Here is a 23765-nt window from a genome sequence, read left to right as displayed (position 1 = left end):
TGTCATACAGTCTACAGGTATAATGCGTTTTCTGCTAAACTGTGGAAGATTGTGGGGAAACAACAGATTATCTGTCCTTACTGGTTTTTTAACTGTCTCATAACCACCTTTGGAAGGCATATTTTTCACTTAACATGCACTTTTGAACGGATGTATGATGTTACAACGCATACTTTTACAACGCATGCACTTACAACGCAATTTTTACATCGCAACATCCACTACAACGCATTCCATTACATCGCATGACACTACAACGCATTTTAAAAAACTACCTTTACAACGCATTCCATTACATCGCATACTACCTTTACAACGCATACCATTCCAACGCATACTGTTACATTGCATTTAAGGTAAGTATTGGATAGTATAGGGGTAAAAATTACTATTCTAACTCCAGGGGGTGCAACAGTAGGGTAAGTGTTGGATAGTGTAGGGGTTAAAAATTACTATTCTAACTCCAATGGTATGCATTGTAATGGTATGCGTTGTAATGCCTGCGTTGTAGTGACATGCGATGTAGTGTCATGCGTTGTAATGGTATGCGTTGTAATGGTATGCGTTGTAGTGTCATGCGTTGTAAAGGATGTTCCGTTGCAATGCCTGCGTTGTAAGTGTAGTGCGATGTAATAGTTGCGTTGTAAAGGTTGTTTCCCCTTTTGAACGTAAGTGCTACATATGCCTGCCACATAGGGCCCAAACAGTTATTACAAATAAGAAATGGAGTGACATACCATTTATAGGCATAATGCAGTGTCTTTCAAGACCAGTATGAGCGTGGGGATATAAAAGCCCCTAGGCTTTTTACCCCAAGCATAGCTTTCTACAACCGGTATATCGATTTTACTTTATGGTTCTATTAACCCTTTCCTTGGCCTGCACATGATGAAATTTGATTGCACACGCACTATATTAAAATTATGTATTGTGTATACAAGCTTATTGAATCTTAAATACGTCTTCACTATGCCGACTGTTGAACCGCAAAATGTTTTATGGTTTTTAATTGATTTTATCTTGGGTTTTTACTGCAAATAATATCGATAGAGACGGCTTGCCAACTATAACATAATGTACAGTGAGGGGCTGAGTGCTCTTTTTTTTTACATCATATGAGTATAATTTGTATGACTTTGCATCTTTTATGTGTTTTTTAACTGAATAAAGAATATTATCTTTCTATCTATATTTCTATCTATCTATTTATCTATTTAAGATCTACGTATCTTCAATGAATATCATCTTGATCTAGTAACCAACATTTTCAGTTTTACAAATCTGACCACTTCTATGCATACATAATTACTAGCAGTGACCCCCCCAGTGCATAACCTGAGTGCAGAAGGAAAAGTCACAAGCAATGTAAAAAAAAAAGCTTTATCACTTCCAATTCCGAATGACTCTACATGCCGCAGCAGACACATGCACAATGCCACATGGCATCAAGAAAATAACATAAGTAACAAGACTCCTCCGGGCAGCACGAATTACCATTTAACTATGAGCCTTAACTATATTTTTCTCCAAACATCAGACTTAGGGCCTTATTATGACTTTAGCGGTGTGGCAGCGGGCCACCACGCCAGAGCCCTGCTGCCACACCACCAAAGCCAGGTTGAGACCGCACAGCGGATTCCGACTGAAATCCATGTTGGCCGCTCCTGCGGCGACCGGCCCATGATGGTGCAGTGCTAAGGCTCATGGGAGAACACCATTGCACATTCCTGCAGGGCATGGACTATCAAGTCCATGCCCTGCAGGAACTGGGGGTGCATGCATACAGCAGGGCACACCATGTGATCCCATGCATGAATCCCTTGGTGCAGATGCAACAGGAGGCCCTCTAGTGCCCCCTTTTTTCCCTAACTGCCACACTTTTCATGGCGGACTCATGCAATGAAAACTGTGGCAGTGAGGAAACTCCTAATATACTTAGCGGTGCCGCAGCGGCACCACCAGCTGACCAGCTGACAGCATATTAGGGGCATTGGGTCGCTGTAAGACCGCCAGGGATCATGGATCCCTGGTGGCAGCAGCGGTCCCATGGCTGTCCGACTACCCTACTTGTAATATGGAGGTCAGACCACCACCGTGGGTTTGGTGGTCCATCGGACTGCCAAACTCATAATAAGGCCCATAATCAGATCCGATATTACACACATTTTACTTTTGAATGCATTCTTTTCAGTTTTAGAAACATACCTAAATAAACCCCAAAAAATCTTTTCAATTAATAGATGGGGCTGCACACAGGGCTGCTACTTACAGATAGGTGGGGAGCTACCAGTTGCCCCCGAGCTACTATTTGTACAAGCCTGCTATAAACCAGACTTTTGCCCACCAGGATAAAACTGAAAAATCACCTGTTTGGTAAGGTAGTGTTTATATACACACCAACGATTGGTTTCAGCTGTATAGGAGCTAAATTATTGCCATCACTCACTACTCACTCGCTCGCTCACTCTAAGCAATAAACTTCTCTTGTAGGGCATTTTCGTACCATGCATACCACAGACCAAAGATTTCTTGAAATTCCTAAAAACACGGAAGGAGATGAATATACATGCTTTCCACCTTTCACACTTTCTCTGTGGAATCAACACTGTTACACCCCATTCAGACTGACCCACCCTCTGTGTGAAAGTAAGACCTAGGACCCTCTTCTCTCCATTCACCTTCTTTCCTAGATATTCTACCCTACCAGCCTCTCCACTAATTTCTGATCAACAAATGTCAACCACTCCTTTCAGCATTGTTCTTTTGTAAAACTCCTATCATCCATTTAACTAAGGTCAACGTATACTGTAGAATTTGGTAAACGATGTTTACCCCGAAACTTTTTAAACACAGGGAATCACAACGCGGTCATTACAACGACCGCATTGTGATTACGCATACCATTACTCCGCAAGTCGGAACAACGACTTGCGGAGGGGGGGGAGGTGTTGGATTTAAAATCCAACACCTTCCCTAGTGTCCGCACAGACTGGAGTTGGAATAGTAAATTATACTATTCCAACATCCAGCGCCCCCCCTCCGCAAGTCGTTGTTCCGACTTGCGGAGTAATGGTATGCGGAATCACAATGCAGTCGTTGTAATGACTGCGTTGTGATTCCCTGCAGGATAAAAGGCGGCAGAATAACGTCATACATTCGCAGAATTTTGATTTCTAAAGCTAATAATCTACATCTAAATTTGCAATGGTTTTTGAAAAAAATCTCTGCACTCTTCCATATTGTGTAAGATAGTACCTTTGACCTGAAAGGTTGGATGGATTGGGTGGAGCCAGATTCATGTCAGGTCAAGGTTTCTCTAGCCTGGAGACACTTGGGCAGTCATTCATATGTCAGATAAATATCTCAGAGAGGAGCGGGAGATGTCAGGCCAGAATGTTGTAACAGGTTCTCTCCAAAGGTGGAGGGGAAGGAGTACAAGTTATCACATGGAGACAGGAGCCGTTCCTCCGTTGGAGCAGAGGAGCGTCCCCCCACTTAAATGCCCCCCGAAGAGCCAGAGATGAAAAATAAAATGGTAATTTATTACCATTTTATTTTTCATCCACCTGAACAGAGCATCAACGGGGTGGGGCCTGCTGAGTGGCACCAGCAGCAGGGAGGAGGGTGGGCTGTCTGTGCTCTGTTTAAAGTGCACATGTCCCTTTGGCCAACTGTCTTGAGACGGCCAGCCAGACATACGCACTTTAAACCTTGCAACCCAGCTGTCTTAAAACAGTTGGGTTGAGAGTAAGTGTAGTCCTCCAGTCTGCTGTGGAGCGCTGAGACAGACCGCTCCCTCCAGTCAGGGAGCTGCTCTCATGCTGTGATCAGAACCAGGATTGGTCAAGGGAGTTGCAGCATCCTGTTCCAGATCCTGAGGCAAAAGAAGCTGTCCGGAGCGGAGGATGTCGTGTTGGTAAGTGTTTTATCATTTTATATTATTATTTGCATGCGTGCCAGCCACCACTGCATAGAGATAGTGACTCGTGAAGCCATGGTGCCTGTTCAAATCACCCCTCGGTGTGTTGAATTTCAGCATGGACTTATACTCATTTTTTGGGATCTACTGAAACGCCACTCGATCCAAAATCAATCCTTACTTTCCCTTAAACCCTAAGACCATACTGGGGGCCACAGTGTTACGCTAGAACACAGGGGAAGGGAGTAGGGGTGAGGGAGAGAAACTCTGGTCAGGTTTTGGAAGATTGCAGCAGCTTAGAAACCCAGGAGTCTTGGGGTAGTATCCCATAAAGATACAGACAGACCCTCTTAAGGAAAAGACAAAAAACAGGGAGTCTGACAATGCCAAAGAATAAGCGTCTCAGCGAATCGCACACTGAATAACTCAATCGTCTCATTAAAGTCAGACTCCCTGACTACCACAATTAAGACCAGAAGCCAACTCTTGAACTCTGAGCAAAAGGCTGCAAAAAAACACAATCAGGGTAGGTAAAGGTACAAGCATGCAATTACCAAGGAAGGAGCCATGGGCGAACTGGAGAGGAAAAAAGCAACAAAGTGAGGGAAGCACAATAGCTAAGTACAAACTAATGCCAGAAGTGAAAAGACAATGTAAACACAAGAAGTTGTCAGGCACAGTCCAAAGGAAAGGTCTCTATTTTATACTGTCACTGCACTTATTGACCCAGAAATGCCCTATTAAATTAAAATTAAGAAGCTAAGTGATAGCCTAGCGCGTGCACACCCTTAGTCTATGGACTCCCAAGCCCAAGTACACCTCATTCGACATGAATCATTTCATCTTGCAAATGAAATGTTCCCCTTGACAAGTGTCATCATGAGGTGAGTTTGAGTAACGCCGTTACCGAGTTTGCCTCACAGCGGGAACTGTTCATGGTTAATACGGGAAGGAGCACACTGGCGCTTTGCAAGCAGAAGATCCCTTGCTGTTGACTCTGACACGTATGTGCTCCTTTCGCTTTCCGCCTTGAAGCTACCTTTGAGTACTGCATTGTCTAGATTTTGGATGCTGCTGAGGTTGGGTCCTGAACACACTCACCCACAATGAGGTCCTTGTCTGGTCTGTTTAAGTAATGTGTAGCTGGTTTCTCCAACACAATCTTTACCTGTGCATTTTATACGCATGTTTAAATATACTACATTGTCATAGGAACAGGTGACTCTGGTATTTATTTTGCAGCCCTTCCTCGTGTACGATATCATGAATTGATCAGTAGTGTGTACTGACAGAACAGACCCTTCTTTTTTTGGCATGACATTGTTCCATTTTCCATTGTCTGGACAGGTAATCTCCTTCTTACCATAAGTCTTCTCTGAGTAGGTGGTTGTCAGAGTTCAAGAAAAGTATATCTGGGAAGACATCTAACAATTTGTTCATTTTACTGCAGAAAAGCTTGTAATTTCCTTTCAACCTTGCGCAGAGTTTCTAGTGGTGGGATGTCTGTAATGAGAAGTGGGCCCTATCTTGGGCCTCTTTTGCTATGAGTTGAGGGAGATTGGTTGCTTTCTGGACTTGGTTGTCCATAATTTGGTGGATGTATCCATAAATTCATGTACAAAAGCCTTGATCATTTTTCACCCTATTTCTTTCTCAACCATACTACACCCAGACTATTCCCTCAGACACCCGAACCTGGTACAATTCAAAAGGCCCAAATAATCAAAAACAAACATTTGCACTATATGTACCACCTCCACATCTACTAAAAAGCTCAGCACTCCCCTATTTTATCTCATTTTCTTTACATCCAATGCTATACCAAATGTCCAGCTATCAATATGTCTCTCAATAGTAAACTCATACTACCCTCCTTGCTAGCCTATAATCCAACAACTTTCTGACCAACCCTGCTTTCTAACGCACCTCCCCTGCATGTTATGTTATTGGAATTTGCATAGCCCACATTCTGCCTTTGGTATGGCCTCATAGGGCCTAATTACGATGTCGGTCAGACGAGCGTCCAACCAACATCGTAATTGAAATAGACTGCCCGACAAGGTGTTAGCTGTTCCGCTCCCACAAGTAGGATGCAACCACTTTCACAGCTTTCACAAAGTGTATATTTTCTATTGAGGCTGGTGCTGCATGTTGCAGCACAAGCCTTAATAGAAAATATACACTTTTAAAACATCCCTGCACTGTGTGGCAGGAACCATGCTGTGCCTACTACACAGTGCAGGGATATTTAGGGGGGGAACCACAGGTGCTCCCAGGCCCCATAGCAGAGGCCGCAGGGGTTCGGGGACCTGCTAGGGACCCCAAAGTCAATTTATGACAGCCCTTCCATGTCGGGAAGACCGACATGGAAAGGCTGTGGGAAACAAACATTATATTTCCGACTGAGGTGCCTAAGCAGGCACCGCCTCCATTTGGGGCTATCAGTCCGATGCTCCAACAGGCTCCGAAGGGCTCTTTGAGCCCGTCGGAAGTGCAGCGGAATCCCCCCGCGGGTTTCCCTCTGACCACTGGTATTGTAATATGGCAGCCAGCGGGAAACCATTGATGTCAGGCGGAAAGCCTCTGACTAGCTGTCGGATTGCTTTCCCCCCAACATTTTCATCGGGCACATAGTGATTTCTGAAATCCATTCACAACTACCAAAGAGCCAAAGCCGTCTAGTTGCCTGTATACTACTATCAATATGCATTTATAAACCTTGACATCACCGGAGTGTCCGCCTATCAGAACTCTCCTCCACCAAGTATGTAATATACTACACAACCCCATACATAAGCAGATGCAGTGACATACAGTGCATCTAAATCGTTCATCAAAACAAAAATATGTAGCTTCATTGGGACTAGTTCTCAAGCCTCCCAGAGCCACATAGCAAGGCGATCTCAAACTGGTATAGTACTTCAGACAGCTCTGAGGAAGTGTGCAAAGGGAGCCCATAAAAGATAAGAGCATACAAGAAAGGGATAAATGATCACTATACATATCTACATAATAAAACATAGAAGAACATACTGGGTCAATGGAATCAAGGACGCAATAACGTGGTAAACAATATCGTTGACAAAAATATTGTGCCAAAAATACTGTTTACCACAATATTATGTTCCTATACATATAATGTAAATGACAAAAATATCGGGGGGAAAATATAGTGGACAGTAATATCGTACAAAACCATACAAACATATCGATATTGTAATATATAAGCAGTTTAAAGTAGTAAATGTTAAATATTATAATATATAAAATGAATACAGTAAAAGTAAACAAATTCCACTAATTATTAAACGCTGCATACAAATACATAATACCACACACAAAGTGCTGGACTTTGTAGGGGTTAAATTTACTATTCCCCATCCAGTCTAAGCAAAAGTAGGAAAAGCACATGACTTAAAAAGCATTATGCACATGAATACAAATTCAATTAATTTTGTATATATTTTTGAAAACGCAATACAAAACATTATTAAATTAAAGCATTCTGAAATAATAAATACATTTATTAACAAAAGTAAAAAAATGTTAACCTAGAAGTTAGAAAAGAAATAAAGAAAAAATAAAAACACATACACTATCTTCCTTCACTAAACAAAATAACACAGCTATGCAATCCTTATGTTACTATTTAATTTCAGTTAATAACCCGGTGCCTGACCGCGAGTGGATTCCTGAAGAGGGCAACAGGGGCTGCATGGAGGGGACCACAGGGGCAAGCACTGCAAATAGGTTTGCCCCATTGAGCACACTGGAAGATTGTGATTTACGCTGTACGGGCTCGTTGGACTCTATGGCCTACGTATCACAGGGGAACGATCCACCCCCGGATTATGCACTGTGTAAGAATGGAGGGTGCAAGTTCCTTTCTTGGAACATTGCGGGGTTGGCAAGCATGATACATGACCCTGCGTGGCTGGCCGTCGTGAAAATATTTGATGTGATCTGCCTTGAGGAAACTTGGGCTACTGAGAACAATTACCACTTGGACGGCTATAAAACTTTTTTTGTTCCAGCAACCCTGTCCGGGTCAGGGAGAGCAATGGGGGGGCTTATCAGATTTGTTTCATTAGCGGTCCTTGATATTGCAGTATCTGTGCTTCATGCCTCGCCCAATGTACAAGCGATGTTGCTGTTGAGTGGCAAGAGTAGACTTCTGTTGGTAAATTTTTACAACACAGGAGCATCTGTTGAGGGTGAGGATAACATAACACAGTTGGGGGTAGTATTTTTGGGTTGTACCTTGAATGCTCAGAATTGTCACCATATCTTTTTAACAGGGGATTTTAATATCCATATGTGTGGGGATATCAGAAAAGGGCGAGTGGAAGCCATGGGTTGTGCACGTCAATCGGGCCTCCACTTGGAGCACACCCCTCAGGGTAGCGAGCTTAATTCCTTTTTGCTTAAATTTGACCTGACATCAGTTATGCACAAGTTACCCCCAGGGAAAAGTGACATCATCCCCACCTTCAAGGGTAGAGGGTGCGAAACTTTTATAGATTTTACCTTTGTATCTACCCCTTTCTTTACTTTAGTCACAGACTTTCTTATTCAGACAAGTGAATTTAGTGACCAAAACCCTATTTGCATTATCACAGGCTCGTGCCCGAGTATCTGGACGCTCTGAAGGGGGCCGGGGAGGAGCCCATCTTATAGTTGCCGAGGTAGGGAGGAGTGTAAAATGGGGAAGCATAGCACCAGAATCATTTTATGAGTCCCTTACAAACCAGTGCTGCAGGGAGCTTGCTACCTGTCTCGATAGCGAGGCCGGTGCCTTGGACATTTTGGGTGCTTTCAGCACAATGTCCACCGTCATCCGGAGGCTACTGTGTGCCCCGTACAGAGAAAGTGAGCCTGCAGGCCCAAGAGGGTTTGATTCTGCATGCTCTTCGGCTTCTAGGAAACTGAGACAGGCTCTGAGCGACAAGCCCCGTGAAATGGTTGTGGTTAAAGATGGTTGTTAAAGGTCTTCGTAGAGGATACAAGGCCATGTTAGCAACCCACAAGTCCACCTTGAAGAACGAGGCCTGGTCAGACCTAGTGGAGGCAAGTACTTTGCGAAATAGTTCTAAGTTCTGGGGTATTATTAACATCCCTTTTCTCTCAGCAGAGAGAGCTCATCTATTGGACGCTCATATTTCGGAGGATGATTGGGTTCATCATTTCGAGGGTATCTTCCAGCCAGACTCCATGCCTATCGAGAGGCAGAATAAGGTGGTAGGCAAGATGGACCTCGTCTTCTCCGAATTAGAGGTTAGAGCAGGCATACTAGGCCTGACAAAGAGAAAAGCCCCTGGGTCAGATGGGATCCTGCCAGATCTTTATATCGCCCACATAGACACCTGGGCACCCATTCTCACCGCTGTTATTAACGCCTCGGTCTGGGGTGGCCGCCCTGATTCTTGGGCTTTATCGACCATTGTCCCGATATTTAAAAAGGGCGATTGGGACAGCACCTTATGATATAGGCCCATCTCCCCCCTGGATTCCGTGGTGAAGGTGGTGGGTCGCATGATTCTCGATAGATTGGCATCTTTGGCAGATGAAAGTAATTTTTTCTCTGAGATACAATACGGGTTTCACCCCGGTCGTTCCACTGTGGAGCAGTATCTTAACCTGTATTTTGTCCTGAACAAGTACATGGTGGCTCGCGCCTGTCCCATTTACCTAGCTTTTATGGACCTGTCATCAGCTTTTGACTGTGTGAGCAGGTCCAAGCTTTGGCAGCTGATGGCATCCGTTGGAATTGATAATAACATCATATGCTTTCTGAGGGATCTCCATCGAGACACCAAGGCAGTAGTACGCTACTCAAAGGACCTGAAAGTATCCCATCATTTCAATATCAAGAGGGGGCTGCGCCATGGGTGTATCCTTACACCCTTCCTTTTTAATTTATATATTAATTCCTAAGAGAAGGTTCTTTTAGACACCAAAGCAGACACCCCTCAGGTAGGCAAGTGCAGACGATGCAGTCCTCATGGCGAGGACTGCAAGGGGCTTACAACTGCTTCTCAATACCTTTGCCTCTTTTATGGAGGAGCTGGACTTATCAGTGAATCACTGTAAGTCATACATCATGCAAGTGGGCCTCGGCAAGGCGAAGGTAAAGCAGCCCATTTTTAAATTAGGAGGCTCACCAATACCTAGAACTAATGTGTTCTCCTATCTGGGAGTAGCCTTTGACGACTCCCTGAGCTGGTGCCCCCTGATTAACTGCAAGAAAGGGGACCTAGTGAAAGCATCAGCAGCCGTTTTTAATTTTGCCAGCAAAGTGGGAGGGAAGCCAATAGGGGCCCTGCTGATGATTTACCAAGCAAAATGTGTTTCTAAGGTTAGGTATGGGAGTGAGATATGGGGCCATATTGAATTTGGGGCTGTGCAGAGAACCGAGAAGCAATTTTTGCGAAGAGTTCTCTCTGTCAGCGAGTCTCCTCGGGATATGATGCACTTTTTAATGCTTTGTTTTTCTTACACCGTACCTAGAAAGTTATTTATTATCCCCCTTTTAAAAAAATTGGTCTTTAGGAGGGTGAGACCAACTTTTATCTTTTTACAACTTTTCTCCTGCGAAACTGTTTTGTACACTCTTAGTTTTTTACGGGATGCAGTTAGACTCAGGAAAACCTGTAACTACTATTTGTATTGCACATCATGTATTTTACATTGTGTCTTGATTATTTGGATTTTAGCATATCTGTGATTTTAAAACGTGTATGGTAGATTGTAGGCTGATTTGACTTTTATGGTTTTATGGTTTTATATTTAAAGCCGAATAAAGTTTTTGATGATGATGATGATGATGATTTCAGTTAATATATAAAAAACAAAATAAATTTAAATATCAAATATTATCGCAGAAACAAAATTTCACAAATGATTGCCATTAAATAAATTAATCTCTGTGATGCAAAATAATAAATATAAATACATTATACATAATTAATCACCAATTAATAAATTACATTTAAAAACAAATAATATAAAAATATTATATATTTATTTTCTTCACCTCCTGTCACCTAAAATAATAACTCAGCTTCAAAAAAACACGTTTAATAAACATTTAAAAACAAAAATACATAATTAAGTAAATAAACATTACAACAATTAAACAATAACTAAAAATTAATTAATTGATAGAATCAAGAATTAAATATTATTTCATTTTACAAAACAGTATTCAATTAAAAAACATTTAATTTAATTCAACATCCAATCCTATTTCCCCACAAACCCAGCAACCCGCAAATAAAATATGACTTAAATAAATGAGTATTAAATATTTCCATAATTAACAATTAAATAATTAATTAACAATTAAAAATAATTAATAATTATTAGAACTTAACTAACTTCCCAACCTATATTGTTACAAAACCGCAAGCTTGTAGCTAAAACTTAACTTACTATTACTAATAATAAAAATACATTAAAAATTAAAATCTCAATTTTAAGCTCAAAATATAATACATATACATATCCAAAATACTTAAAAAGATACATAATTAATAATCAACTAAAATATTTGTTATAAATAAATAAATAACAATACATTTAAAATATTTCTAATTTAAATAACTTCCCACCATATCTCCCAACAAATCCAACAACCTGCTACAACACTATAAATTACTAATGACATTAATAAAATATATACTAAATCACTCATAATTTCGAACATGTTATAAAATGAATAACAATTATACCAACAACATGAACACCTAATAAAACAGATTATAATAATTTAAAAAAACATATTACTGAAACCAGTATCCTTAAAATTAATATTACTCACCAAAAAATGTATATGCTTTCTATTCTAGACCACAATATTTTTGCATCACAATATTGTTTTTCCAATATTAATTCATTTCGATACTTTGAACTCGATATTTTGTCCAACCATAGTCTCTCTCTCTCTCTCTCTCTCTCTCTATATATATATATATATATATATATATATATATATATATATATATATTCACTTAAAAAACCATAGGTTTCACACATGTTATAGTTAGCTGTACATTTCACTCGTAAAAAACCAATGAAATTCCACGTTATAGTTAGATCAGGTAACTATAACTTGCGCGCCCACAATAAACTGCTGATGACGTCACATATTACATCACTCATGACATGGTCAGTGACATCACTCTTCACATCAATGATGACATCTGAAATGACACATTGTGGATTGCGGTCGCGCAAGTTATAGTTACCTGATCTAACTATAACGTGGAATTTCATTGGTTTTTTACGAGTGAAATGTACAGCTAACTATAACATGTGTGAAACCTATGGTTTTTTAAGTGAATTTGCAAGGTTTTTTAAATGCTAATTCCTAACTATAACGTGTGTGAAACCTATGGTTTTTTCAGTGAATTTGTACGGTTTTTTAAATGCTAAGTTATGTATTTATTTTTTATTTTTTTTTCTGGTTTTTCACCGTGCGCACACCCTGCGCGCACATTGCGCTTCGCGCACCGTGCGGGCTGTGGGCACTCGGTGCGCTTTGCACACCGAGCGCCCATGTTGCGCAGTTCATACCGTGCGCGCCTCGCCTTTTTTTACACAGTAACAATTTTTTTTTCTCTCTTGCAGGTCCTGTGATTGTTATTTCGTTTTTTTAAAAATAATTTTTATTTGCCGTGCGCGTACGGTAAGCTTGCCGTGCGCGTACGGTAAGCTTACCGTATGCGCACTCCGCGATTTTTTTTAAAAATTATTAAATGTATTTTTCGTACTTTTTGGTCCTTCGTGGACCCCCTGACAAACGCTAGGGGGTCTGCAACTCTCTTCGTTGCCCCCTTTTCACGTTATCCACCTTTGTTTTTCAGTGCGAGAGACAGAAAATGGCGGCGAACACTTTCTGATTTCGACCGATTCGAATGTTTACAGTCATGTAACCACCAATCAGAATTGAGCTCGCGCACGGCACTGTACGCGTACGGTAAGCTTACCGTAAGCGCACGGAGCGCGCTTACAGATATACATATTGATTTAAATGCTATTTTCTCAGGACCTACTGAACAGATTTACACCAGACCTACAAAAGGCACATCCTTGACCTGCGGACTACCTCTCTGCCAAATTACAAGTAATTCTGTTCAGCCGTTCGGGCTGTAGCTCGGACTAAAGGTCCTATGGAAAAATGCATGGGGAAAACGTGTTTTGGGACCCCCCCTTTTTCTCAGCCCCCGCTTGACGTATCACCCCGAGACTTTCAGGGTAGGAGCTGAACGGAGCGCCTCATTAGTTTTGAAAATTTCGCAAGGATTCGTCAACCGGCGCCAAAGTTATTCAAAATAGAATTTTGAGATTTCCTATGGAAACACGGTCCTAACTATAACTATCTACTGGCGACCGCCAGTAGATAATATATATATATATTCACTTAAAAAACCATAGGTTTCGCACATGTTATAGTTAGGTGGATATTTCACTCGTAAAAAACCAATGAAATTCCCCCGTTATAGTTAGTTCAGATAAATATAACTCGCACGCCCGCAATCCTGCTCATGACGTCACATATTACATCACTCATGACATGGTCAGTGGCATCACTCATGACATCACTGATGACATCATCCTTGTGATAGAGTGGCGGTCGCGCGAGTTATAGTTATCTGAACTAACTATAAAGGGGAATTTCATTGGTTTTTTACGAGTGAAATATCCACCTAACTATAACATGTGTGAAACCTATGGTTTTTTAAGTGAATTTGCAAGGTTTTATAAATGCTAATTCCTAACTATAACGTGTGTGAAACATATGGTTTTTTCAGTGAATTTGTACGTTTTTTTAAATGCTAAGTTATGTATGTATTATTATTTTTTTTATATAGTTATTTTACAATAAACTACGTATAAAAAAAAATATATTTTTTTATGGTTTTTCACCGTGCGCGCATGGTGCGCGCACACACGCGATTTAAAAAAAATAAAAATTAAAATGTTTTTTTTCTGCCTTTGGGGTCCTTCAGGGACCCCCTGACAAAGGCTAGGGGGTCAGGAACTCTCTACCCAGCCCCTTTTCACGTTCGCCACCTTCCTTTTTCACTCTCGCACTGAAAACAAACAAAATGGCGGCCGACACTTCCTGATTTCGACCGATTAGAACGTTGACTGACATGTAACCACCAATCAGAATTACGCTCGCGCACGTTAGGGTGCGTGCACGGTGCGCGCACGGTGCGCGCACGGTGCGCGGCTATAGATATTTATGTGCTTTAACTGCAATTTTCTCAGGAGCTACTGAACAGATTGACTCCATATATGCAAAAGGCACATCCCTGACCTGAGGACTACCTCTCTGCCAAATTTCAAGTAATTCTGTTCAGCCGTTCGGGCTGTACCTTCGACTAAACGTCCTATGGGAAAATGCATGCGGAAAACGCGTTTTGGGACCCCCCTTTTTTCACGGCCCCGGCTTGACGAATCCCCCCGAGACTTTCAGGGTAGGAGCTGAGCGGAGCACCCCATGAGTTTTGAAAATTTTGCGAAGATTCGTCAACCGGCGCCAAAGTTATTCAAAATAGAATTTTGAGATTTCCTATGGAAACACGGTCCTAACTATAGCTATCTACTGGCGACCGCCAGTAGATAATATATATATATATATATATATATATATATATATATATATATATATATATATATATATATACATATATATATATATATATATATATATATATATATATAGCAATCATTCACATTTCCCACAACCCTAAGCAAAACTTTCACTCTGAAAAGGGTTAAAAGTGAATTTGCAGTTACAAATGACAAATTCTGACTCACAAAACTTAGATTTGTGAATTATTTTGACCACGAATTCCATTTATGACTACGAGAATTATGAACAACTGGATGAGGGAAAGTTAAGAGAGTGTCTGGAACATTGGGTTGTATAACTATCTGACACTGCCATATTCTTTCTAAATGCTGTTCAGAGTTTCCTCTTTGAAACCAAAATATGAAAAATATACCATGTCATTTATGAAGATTAAAAACATTGAATTCAATGTACAGTTTTGAGGTATCATTAGATGCATGTTTCCTCTTCCTCCAGTATTGTTGAATGTTTTTTTCTTTTACTATTTTTAAACAATATTTTACAGACAAACATAATCAAAGCCAACAACTCTGCACTTGCATTAGATATGTAAGGCTGTTGGTTTTTCCATTGGTTATCTTAATAGGATCTCTACCACCTCCATCAGAGGTTGACTCTAAAACCTCAGTCTCAACCAAGCGTACCCGTCTACCGCAGCTCTTTCAACTTTCCTAAATATCCAGGTCATCACAGTGACAGATATACAATCAATTGCAGGTCAAAGTTCCCACACTGTCTCTGTACCGCTGTCTTTATGAAGTCATATTTTTCCACCTTTGGACTAAATATTTTAAGTATTGTCAATATATTTTGGTTAAAGGAAGGAAGAACAAGGCAGAGATATCGTGAAAAAACCCAGCTACGCTGAGCAATTTTAAACCTACTACCAATCTCTCTTGACTTGCTAAAATCATATAAAAAGTGATCACCAACCTTCGACAGGCCTTTTTGGAAGAATAGAATGACGCCTGATCGACAAAAGCCAAGCCTGGTGTTCCATCAACTGACAAAGTTTTCCCTCGTGGGCGTGAGTGAAATTGAATTCAGTTGTAATGGCTGACAGGCAGTCCTCTGCTTTTCTTTTTTTTCTAATATCTTTATTACTTTAAGAGAAGAAGTATAAATAATTAAAATACCATAATAAGCAATACAACCAAAAAGAGATTTACACAATAAATAAATAAATAAATAAGCATTCATTAGTGTAAATATAATCAATGTCGTATATATGACCGACGTATCAATCAATATGGTGGAAAAAGGAATAAGTAAGGCATACGAGAAAATCAGTTGTACCACTTGGATAAATCGATCATCAGGAAAAAGAGAGGAAGGAAAAAAGAAAGAGAGAAGAGGGTAGCGAGGAAGAAGAAGAGGAGAAGAATGAAAAAAAAGAGAGAGAGAGATCGAGACACCTGCTACAATAGAGAAGGTAAATTTAGAAGAAGACACAAAGGGATACTGCGCCACCAAGCCTTGTGATGCTAAGTTCACATATTTATAAAGACATCTCCAGACCCCACTAGAAACAAAGGGTGTATAGTGTTTGTCCTCCACAGAAGAATGAGCCCCTCGGAGAAACGATACCCATGCCCACCACGTATGATAGGATATGGACTTAAAGGATTTCCCCTCCGTTAATATAATTTTGACCACAATTGATAACAACAAATCTAGCAATTGCATATCAAGAGTATCCAAAGATAATGGAGATGTTGTAGCCCATGTACCCCACAAAATTAGAGGCAGCGAGAGCTCAAATTGAATATTGAAGATTAGTAATAGATGTTTGTGAACCAGGTCCCAAAAAGGTTGGAGTAAAGAGCATTCAAAGAACATATATTGATACGTACCAGCAGCTATATTACAACTCCAACAGAGATCATTATCTTTAAGTTTGAGGGTATGCAAACGAGCTGGGGTCCAATGTAAAAGATTGAGAGAAATAAATTTAGACTGAACAAGAGAAGGAGCAATTTTATTTCGTAGGGAAAATTTTCCAATGAGTTGCCAGATTTCTGGTGAAATATGTTTAAAAATATCATGCTCAAAATGATGTAGCCATTTTTGTTGTGTAACCGTAGTCTGCGAAGGCAGCGTGGTGGATAAAAATGTATATATTCTAGAGGCAACGTGACTTGTTTTATACCACATAGACAAGAGGGAAACAGTATGGGAATCCGGGTAAAAGGAAACCTTAGCCAAGGCAACCTTTATTTTTAAAAATGTATAGAAATCCAAATTACTGAGAGTATACTGCCTAGCTAAGGAAGAGAAAGGCATTGGGTCATGATTTGAATCATAAAGGTGCTTGACCAATGTAATACCTTTGCTAGCCCAGTCTGCCAATGTCGCAGGGTCAATATAAAGTTTAATTTTGGAATTGTATCATAAAGAAGACCACCGAGATTTATGAGTTGGCTTAGAAACTTTTTTATCTATAGCTTTCAATGCAGCGATGGTATCAGAGATAATACGTCTTTAAAAGGGTACAGTAAATGTGGATGCGGTTAAAAAAGAAGAGGTAGATAGAGGAGAAGACAATTCCTGCTCAATAGACAACCAAGGCGGTATATGTCTAGAATCCGAAGAGAACCAAAGAGCACCCTGAGAAGCTAAGAATGCAACTTGGTACAAGTTTCAATCTGGGAAATTACATCCCCCATATCATAAGGTTTCTTCAGATGTTTACAGGCTATTCTAGCGCGCTTATCATTCCATAGGAATTTTGAAGTAAGGGCGTCAATCTCATGAAAGAAAGACGAAGACAACTTGATAGGAAGCATTGAAGACATAAAATTAACAATGGGAGTTATCATCATCTTCAAGGTTTGACGACGTCCCCACCAGGATATGTATTTAGGTGACCATGTATCCAACAACTGCTTAACCTTAGCTATAACTTGAGACTCATACGAGACAGTCTCTATCAAATTGTTACAGAACCAAATCCCTAAGTATTTGATGCCATTTAAAGCCAACATCCCCCATGTGGGAAGGAAAACAAAACGCATTAAGAGGAAACATTTCCGTCTTGTCTTTATTCAGAGTATACCCTGAAACACGAGAAAATTCTTTAATATTTTTGGAGATAGCCAGAATTGCATTGCCTACATCTTCAGAGAAGATGAGCACATCATCCGCATATGCGGCTGTTTTGATGTTCTTTGGGCCAAATTGAAAACCTTTAATATCTTGATTTAGATTGAGTAGCCGAAGGAGAGGGTCAATCGACAACAAAAAAAGAAGAGGTGATAACGGACATCCTTGCCTAGTACCCTGACAGAGATCAAAAAAGGAAGAAGTAGCCCCGTTAATTCTAATATTGGCTTTAGGTTGTGCATACAACGACATCACCATACTAACAAATGAGTCCCCTAGATTATGAGATTGAAGTACTGCTTTTAGGAAAGGCCAAGAGACCTTATCATATGCCTTTTCAGTGTCGAGAGCGATGGCTGCCGAAGGAAGGCTAGACAACTTCGCTTTCCCCAATATATGACAAAAGGTCCGAATATTATCCCTAGCCAGCCTACCTTTCACAAACCCGGTCTGCGATGGATGAATATGCAAAGGAATATACTGTTCCAAGCGTTTAGCCAAAATCTTGTCGAAAATCTTTGCTTCCATATTCACAAGGGAAATTGGGCGAAAATTCCTAGGGTCAGAATGATCTTTACCCTCCTTACGAATTACCACACCTCAGCAGCTGATCCAGAAACCTTCCCTGATGAGACAAAGTTATCAAATACATCCTTGAGACGAGATAGAATGGATGAAAGAAATGTCTTATAGAAAAGAATAGGAAACCCATCGGGACCTGGAGCCTTCCCTGACCGAGTGGCTTTAATGGCTTGAATGATTTCTTCGGAATCAATCGGTTTCCCCAAGGCCACCCTGTCAGCGTCAGAAATAGTATGAGTAGGGATCGAAGCCAAACAATTTTGACATTGAGCAAGAGAAGATTGATTGTGAGGAGTATATAGTCTGCTATAGAAATTGCGAAACACTTCAAGAATCTCCTTAGTCTGAAATTTCGTGGCTCCAGAACTATCATTAACCCCTTCAGCGTGGCGCCGTGCTGAAGGTTCTATTGAGCGGGCGGGGCCGTGACGGAGCGGTTCCGTCATGCGCACAGCGCAACCGACGCGCATGACGGAACCGCTCCGTCATGCGCATTGAAGGGGTTAATACAAGAAATCTGCGCTCTCCTGATATTGGTATCCTGATACTTTAACGCAGCCGCCAACATTTTCCCTGCTCGATTCTTCAACAGCAACCGTTTGGACTTCTGTGCCTGGACGCCCATATGAGTCCTTCTAGTTACTATAGAGTTATAAGAGTATTTTAAGTTCTTGATATCTTGAAACAGTGATTTATCTTTAGAACTTCTATATAAACACTCTTTATGTTTAATATTGTCCACCACAGCAGAAAGTTCCTTCCTAATATCCAAATTTCATTTAGCCATTCTTTTAATAATATGTCCTCTAATAGTACACTTGAAAGTGTCCCATAAAACCACTGGAGAATTTACCAAATACATATTCTCTTGGAAAACGTTTTGGATATCTATGTTAAGCTGTTCAACCTCATCATGTTCATTCAAGATCTCCGTGTTCAAGCGCCAAGTACGTGGCTCACTATTGTCTGTAAGATTCAGAGGAGTGAACGAGACCGCTGCATGATCAGAAACAACTATGGGATGAATCATAGGATTCGTAGAATGCTTTAGAAGTATTGAATGAATCAGAAGATAATCAATGCGAGAGAAGCTAGAGTGTGGAGAAGAGAAAAAGGTGAAATCACTACCGGTGGGATTATGCATTCTCCACACATCAGTGAGCCTAGAAGAGGAACACATATTAATCATCTGTTTATGAGCCCAGGGAGGGTGGAATTTAAACGCAGAATGTCTGTCTAAAATAGGATCCATTGGGAGATTAAAGTCGCTACCAACAATCAATTTGCCATTTTGAGGGATTTCCGAAAGCTTTTTATTGGCAGTACGCCAAAAAGATGGGTCATCGCCATTAGGTGCATAGATATTCATAACATAGATATCCAACGAGCCATTAGATAAACGAGTAAGCAACCACCTACCATCTGAATTATGCTCCGCAGTAACAGTAGACATCCCAGAATTCCTGGAAATCAAAGTCACCACTCCATTTCTCTTACCAGAGGCCTCAGAGCAAGAAACATCAAGGACCCACTCCTTCCGCAACAATAAGGCTTCTTTATAAGCTACTTTGGTTTCTTGCAATAAGACTATGTCACTAGAAAGACTTTTACAATAATCCAAAATGTTTGCCCTCTTCACAGGGTGATTCAAACCACGCAAATTGAGTGAAAGCACATTCAGACGAGGCATATTAGCGAGGAATCAATATACATAAGTGCACTTGGTGTATGAAAAAAGGAAGCGCATAATAACTGCATCTGTAATGTAATGATAAGAAGAAGACAACGGAAAAACACAATAATGTATCGAAGCAGGAGTCTCGAGGGGAAAAAGAGTCAAAAAGGAATAAGCTAATAATGGAAAAAAGAGAAAAACGAAGGGAGAAAATAGAACAAAAAACTGCATATAAAAGAAAAAGAACCCCACCAGGGGAAGTCTATAAAAGACCAAATGCATGGGAGGAAAAAACATGAAGGAGCAGCCAAAGAGGCCAGCACACCCAGTTTCGCCTATTCAAAACAGAAGGCAAAGTAATATAATAAATGACGGAATATGGAGAGCTATCTCAGAAGTATAGCTAACAAACTATTAATGTTTAAAACGTTTGAAGTATCGCAGTACTAATAGCTCTTTATAGTTTAAATCTGTGTAAATTCATATTATTAAATATATAAAAACACAAAAATACATGTTATCTGTAGAAGACAACGTGAATTGATTAGCATTGCAAATAAATACAGAGAGAAAATCATGAGATATCATTACCCTGTAAAAAATAAGCAGTTACACATAAGGATAATAAAGCTGATAAAACAACATTCTTTAAATACTTAATGGCTGGTATCAAACTTTGAAGCCCAATTGTGTATAATAAATACTATCCAATACATACTACATGATACATATTCATAACAAACAAAGTTGGGTAATGCATTGAGAGGATGATGGAGTAGAACAGGTTCCAGGAAAAGAAGGAGGTAAGGAATGAAAAATGTCAAAAACAAGCAAAACGAAGAGTCCTACACAAAAGCATTAATAGCTACTGACCGGGATCCATTACCAAACAAACATATATCTAAGGACCACAGTCAGGAAACCAACTTAACATATATACGACGCCTAAGAAGAAGATAGACAAGAATAAAGAATCAACTGAATGCCTGTAAAGAGATATAAGAAGAAGAAAATAACATTAGAACAAAGAGAGAGCTTATCAGAAAAGAAAAAAGTGAAACCTGTAACGTTAAAGACACCAAGGAACATTCTAAGGATCACATTGTGCCATGGAAAAAGAAAAGAAAAGGAGATAAGCCTGCAGAGAAAAACTACGTAAATTCACAAATATAATCACAACAACAGCCAACCTACCTAAAGTAAATGACCCATTCCACCCCAATAGGAACAAGAGGATAATCACATCACAAATGCGAGAAAAAGGCACACAGGCACTAACACCTAAACAAGCATTAATTAATAGATGTGCTTCAAAGAAAAGTCAGAGTTAGAACAAAGAAGAAATTTATCAGATAAGGAAAGTGTGAAACCTGTAAAGTGAGGGCCAACTAAGAATATCATCAGGATAACATTATATTATGGTAAAGGAGAAGAAAAGGAGAAAAGCCTGTAAAGAAAAAGGTTAGTAAATTCACAAGCATAAGAACCATAACAGCCAAGCTTCCTAGGGTAAATAGCCCATTTCACCCCTAGAGTAGTAAAGGGATAAAAGCATCACAAATGTAACAAAAAGCACAACAGAACCTTAATCCCATCACCTAAAACAAAGATTGATTAAGAAATAGCAGTGCTTGAAGAAGAATCAGAGTCCATCCACGATTCAGAATAGCTATCTTAAAATGTGGAAAAATCAGAAGGCTCATAAAATATCTGAGTGCGACCTTTGAAAGTTATTTCAAAACGTGAAGGGTCAGCAAAGGAGAACAGAATGTTCATCTCTAAAAGTCTTCTTCGTAGGTTTAGAAAACCTTTTCTTCGGATGACAGTATCTCTGGCAAAGTCCTGGGATATGGCAATTTTGTGACCCTTCCACTGAATCGATCCGATTTTCCTCATTTGCGCCAAAATTTGTTCAGAATGTTGGGGTCTCAAAGGTTTGAAAACCACCGGTCTGGGATATGACACAGACTTTGATCTAAACGTTGGAACCCTATGGGCACGCTCAATTTCAAACTCTCTTTGGAAAGAGATATCCAGCACAGTAGGAATTCAATTGAGCAAAAAGTCTAACATTGATGGAGCAGCTTTCTCCGAATCCTCCGGTAGCCCAAATATGCGTAGATTACTTCTACGATTCCTGTCTTCCTGCTCCGTGAGGTCTCTCCGTAAGGAAACCAGGGAACGTTCCATGCTCTGCAAATGTTTAGACTGTTTGTGTGTGGTATCTTCTACTGCACTTATACGAGACTCTACATTGGAGACACGAAGCAACAGATTTTTGAAATCATTCCTGATTGCCGCTAGTTCAACCTGGAGTAAATCAGTGTTTGTTTTGGTACGGGTGCAATTTCATGAACAGAATCAAGGCAAGAGAGAATAGTATCCAAAGTAGTGCCAGAGGGCCCGATTCACAGAACAAACTAAGACAAAATCCTAAACTTAGTACCATTTTGGTATTCACAGAATGAACTTACTACTTTTGCGATTCACAGAATAAACTTACTACTTTTGCTATTCACAGAATGGATTTACGACTACTAACTTTACGTCCGCACTCGGGCCGGAAATTCCGGCCCGGAGGCGGGGCTTCCGGCCCGGAGGCGGAGCTTCCGGCCCGGAGGTGGGGATTCCAGCCAGTGGCGGAGATTTAGCCATGGCCAAAATCTCCACCTCTGGGCCGGAAGCTCCGCCTCCGGCTCGGAAGCCCTGCCTCCGGGCCGGAATGTCCGGCCCGAGTGCGGACGTAAAGTTAGTAGTCGTAAATCCATTCTGTGAATAGAAAAAGTAGTAAGTTTATTCTGTCAATCGCAAAAGTAGTAAGTTCATTCTGTGAATAGCAGAAGTAGTAAGTGCATTCTGTGAATACCAAAATGGTACTAAGTTTAGGATTTTGTCTTAAGTTTGTTCTGTGAATTGGGCCCAGAGTCTTTAGGTACTAATTCCGGAGTGGAAGAGGCCTGCTTAGCCCTTATCAGATTCCCTTTAGAGTCTTTGTATTTTGAAGAAGGACCCATACTTTCTGCCATTGGAGCAAAGACACTGTAGAAGAGTTGTAAACAACTGAAGGCAGTACAGACAATTTTGGTCAGTAATAAGTATCTCTTTATACCCTCATTCCAACAAGGTTATATGCAGCGCACAACTAACTTGATGACAGGAAGGCAATGCCAACCGCAATACAGCGATGACTGGTGGATCCTGCCAAAGAGTACCAAGCAGGACTCACATAGCGCTTAGAAGCACACAATGGTTAAGAGCCTAATGAGCTTCACTCCTGAAACAGCACTTAGTTGTGACTGGGATATTTTAAATGTATGAAAACCAGTACTGGCACCCATCAGCAAACACGGCAGAAGCTTGGAAAAGAGTATTATCATACCTCACATAATGCTGAAAAGCATGACCTCAGGTCCACCTCCTCAAAATACTGCATTATTTGGCACTTTAACCTCCACGGGTCTCCTTGCGTCCCTCATGCCGCCATTTTAGGACCGCTTCCGAGGAAAACACAAAAACAGAGATTGCGCGATCAGGAGCACTCCACAAACGGCAAAAATCACCCTGGTATCTCCCGCGATGTCCCGCCGCCGAAATCTGACGTTTTCCAGGCGAAAGGAGTCACGGTTACATTTTCAAGCCTCGGAACCTCTCGGCGAAGCACCGGATCTCACTCGCATGCAGCCATCTTGGCGACTCGCAAGCCACGCCCCCGGCAGTCCTCTGCTTTTTAATCTGTCAGACAACTTTATAGCTTTGGGCCACACCAGCATACTGACCTGACTATCGGCTTGGTTTGGTAACACATGTCAACCCATTTGCGAATAAAGTCATTGTTCTGGAGTTGG

This window comes from Triturus cristatus, chromosome 2_1, assembly GCF_964204655.1.
Source record: "Triturus cristatus chromosome 2_1, aTriCri1.1, whole genome shotgun sequence".
Lineage (NCBI taxonomy): Eukaryota > Metazoa > Chordata > Amphibia > Caudata > Salamandridae > Triturus > Triturus cristatus.
The sequence above is the reverse complement of the archived record's forward strand: the minus strand, read 5'-3'. Positions refer to the sequence as shown.